At 37.2% G+C, this 3,684-nt stretch overlaps 1 protein-coding gene and 1 long non-coding RNA gene across 8 annotated transcripts in view; one reads left to right on the top strand and one right to left on the bottom strand.

Moving 5' to 3' along the window:
• LOC106516221 (uncharacterized) overlaps positions 1–905 on the bottom strand; it is a 5,540-nt gene extending 4,635 nt beyond the window's left edge. The window contains exon 1 of the long non-coding RNA XR_001310073.1: positions 544–905. This is a non-coding gene — a long non-coding RNA (uncharacterized LOC106516221). The remainder of the gene's footprint in view (positions 1–543) is intronic.
• The window catches only part of mapk10 (mitogen-activated protein kinase 10), a 50,455-nt gene that overhangs the window by 8,920 nt on the left and 37,851 nt on the right, over positions 1–3,684 (top strand). The window lies entirely within an intron of this gene.

Genomic DNA, 3,684 nt, shown 5'->3' with positions numbered 1-3,684 from the left:
TTTCCAGGTCGTCGGTCTTGGTTTCCAAGTGGGATATTCGTTTCAGGGCTTTGGCAAGATTAGCCGTACTACTTTCTAAGAGTTCTTCCGCCGACACGATTCTGTTTTCAGCTTCCTCCAGTCTAATAGCATTAGCAGCTACATTTTGCTTCACCTCTGCTATGTTTTTCTCCAAAGATGTGATGGACTTCGTCATTTCACCCATACGGTTATTTATGCTGTCCAATTTCATTCCAAATCCACCGAACTCTGAATGCAATGACCGAAGTTCAGCTAGCACCGTGCTAAGGTCAGACATGCTATCAATGCTAGCGGCCTCCTCTTTGTCTTGATCCGCTACCGAATTATCAGTTTTAACTGGTCTTTGGGAACCGCGTTTTCGTGTGAAGATATCACAGTCCTTAAGTGTAGTCGATTTTGACATTTTCGAATCCAGATTACTTTTCCAATCCCAGGTTTTTCGAAGTTTTGGTGCAGGTCACACGGAGCATCCACTTTAAGCTGCCATCTTAGTTCACGGCTCCACAGCGCCCCCCGGGTCACCTCCTTTTAATAAGGGAATAACAAAAGCTGACTTCCAGACTAAAGGAACCTCTTTATTTTGTATCGAAAGATTAAAAGGAATTGTAAGAGGCTGTGCTACAAAATCAGCAGCCTTTTTTAAAAAGTAGGCCTCTATCATGTCTGGTCCTGGGGGCTTTCTATGATCCAGGGCTTTAAGGGCACTTGTTGTACCGTAAAGGGAACAAAAGTAAAAGGGTCTCCAGAAAACACTGGAGGATCTGGACAAGACGTCACAGAAGTCAGTCCAGAAGACTCAAACAGTGAGCCAGATGATATAAAATGTTTGCTAAAGCAGTTTAAGACCTCAGTTCTCTCACACACTGGGACTGAGTCTTTTAGAACAAATTTGGGAAAGGCCTGAAAACGTCTATGAACAGATAGAGTCTTAACCACTTTCCAAAACTTCTGTGAATTGTTGAGGTTCTCAGTTGTGACCGATAAGTAGTATTCTGACTTTGCCTTTTTGATGAAAGAAGTACATTTATTTCTCAGTTGCCTGAAAGTGGACCAGTCTGTATCACAGTCACTATTTCTGGCTTTAGCCCATGCCACGTTTTGCTGATGAATGATATCTGACAGTTCTGGAGAAAACCAGGGGTTCTCCTGCCCCTTCACTCTAAATTTCCTAATTGGGGGGGGGGGGGCATGTTTATGTACAATTTAAAAAAGTCCAAGCTAGCTCGACGTCTGGAAACAAACCCATTTGCTCCCATTTGACCTCAGATAGATCATGGTGAAAAGCTTGCTCCTGGAATATTTTCAAATTCCTTTTACTAATAATGCATGGCTTACATCTTGGAATTTTAGTGTTCCTGGAAGCAACAACAACACAACGATCACTCAAATCATTGCAGAAGACACCCACGGATGAGAATTTGTGGGGAGCATTTGTTAGAATTGAGGGTCTGGTAACTGAAGTGCCCCAGACTGTGCAGAAAGTACTAGCTACTGCTCTATTTTTTGCTAACAAATAAGTATGAAATCTACTTAGCCTAACTCTGATTATCCATTACCACATCAGTTTTGTCAGAATGAAACGCCCTTTTTAAAACTGAGGTTATCTACAACAGGTAAGATATTTACTGTTCATAACTTTTTCATGGAACCAAACTTGGAATGATCTAAATAGTCACTTGTGACCTGCAGATCTCTATTAAATTATAGATTCCACCAATACCAAAATTCTATGCTGAAGTATTAATACTAAAATCAAAATATCAATACTTTAAATTTAACTTCTGTCAATTCAGATAAAGTATAATTTTATTGACACAGTGGAAAGTAACTTCATTAGTTTTAGCAGTTTACATAAGAGAGACTTGAGTTTTTTTTAATAAAAATGAAAAAATGTTAATGTTTTTATATGCATTTAACCTATTTAACAATCAATAATTTCCGTGACATTTTGTATGACAGACTTGCTGTCAGAAGTTAAAGAATCATTTAAAATATTTGAACATGTATGTTTATTTTTAGTGTCCAGTATTGGGCTTGATACAATAATTTTTACAAGTACTAGTACAAAATGCCCCAATACTTGAGATTGATACCAATATCTGTATAAATGTTGCGGTACTGGTATTGATAGTCCATTGAATGTGATGCAGTTTACATTTCAAGCAGAACTTTATCAGTTCCAGTTTAAGAGATTTATACAAGTTGAAATAAATTTGTTATTTTTATTTATTTAAAATGTTACAACAGTAACATGCTGTATATTTGATCAGTAAGTCAGAGGAGGAAGGAGAGACACTTTGTTCTAAATAAAAGAAAAGTGTTTTTAAAGTCATTTTGTAATGTTAAGGTTCTAACTCAGTAAATACCTAAACTGAAGTATTTGTACTCATACTCAATTTGCAGAAAACTACTTTTTCAGCTCCTGTGTAGATCAGCAAAAAGTTTAAAGTAAATTCAAACTTATGAACCACATAACTTCTTTTTGAAAATTGTTGAAGTTATATAATATTTATTTATTTTTTAAAAAGAACAGCTCAGATAAATCACTTAAAAACCTCAGTTGTGAGTGTTTTGTGTTCTTATCTGAAAAATGATTTAGCATGTATTTACATTGTTCTAGTGATAACATTCACAGATGATTAGAGATTACAGCGCATTTCTTTGTTGCCAGCCGGGGTCGAGACGGTGCTGACCCGCTGACCCGCGTCAGATTAACAGTAAACATTGGGGCTCGATGACCACAATGTTTTATCAAACATACAGACACTGTGGCGTTTCTACAGAGGGATAAAATATTGAGTGGGTGTCCTCATAACCTCTTGCTTCTCTCTGAATTATTGCTCTCTATTTATTTACTTGGTCACCTCTCATCTTCATTAAAAGAGAATCGGTTTACAAATTGAAACGGTTTGTGTATAGGTGGTGAAATGCAGTTGTAAAGGTCAAATAAAGAAAAAAAAAGCAGAAATCTCCAATCTCTCTGTGTCCTATTTTCCTGCTTTTAAAGCAGCCTCACTGCGTTTGGAGATAGCTCAGACATTAAAGGCTCAGCAGTGACAGTGTTATGGGCCTGGTGGGGCTAAGATGATACATGTCCAGAAGGTTCCTCTTTAGATCAAAAAGCACCTCCTTTCATTTTGAAGTTCAGAAAGAAAAAAAAAAGAAGAAAAAATCAAGAGATTATTTAAACTTTTTGGGGACATTTGTCCTGGTTTTATGCTAATCTGTCCTCTTCGCTGAAATCAGCCTCTCAGTTTTTACCAGGACTCACCACCCTGCTTTTAGACGTAATGAGGTCTCTGATGCTGGCTCTCTGAAAGCTTCATAAGTATTACCAATTTAGTAATAAATCCCTCTGAACTATACAGCAACTATTCTAAAATTTGAGGTTTCCTGAAAAATGAGAAAAAGTTTAATAAGTTTAATAACATAAATGAGTGAACATGAACCAAAATAGCTCTGTTGCTAATGTCAGTATAGATGAAGGTACAAATAAATGGAGTTACTTATATACAGTATAATAGACCAGGGTTACTCAACTGGCAGCTCGTGGGCCACTTCCAGTCCACATTGAGTTGCTGCCATGTGATTGGCTGATTCCACATTTTTGTTACTGAGCAGTTGGACAGGTGTATCTAATAAAGTGGCCGGTGAGTATATATA

This window comes from Austrofundulus limnaeus, unplaced genomic scaffold, assembly GCF_001266775.1.
Source record: "Austrofundulus limnaeus strain Quisiro unplaced genomic scaffold, Austrofundulus_limnaeus-1.0 Scaffold36, whole genome shotgun sequence".
Classification (NCBI taxonomy): Eukaryota; Metazoa; Chordata; class Actinopteri; order Cyprinodontiformes; family Rivulidae; genus Austrofundulus; species Austrofundulus limnaeus.
The sequence above is the reverse complement of the archived record's forward strand: the minus strand, read 5'-3'. Positions and strand labels throughout refer to the sequence as shown.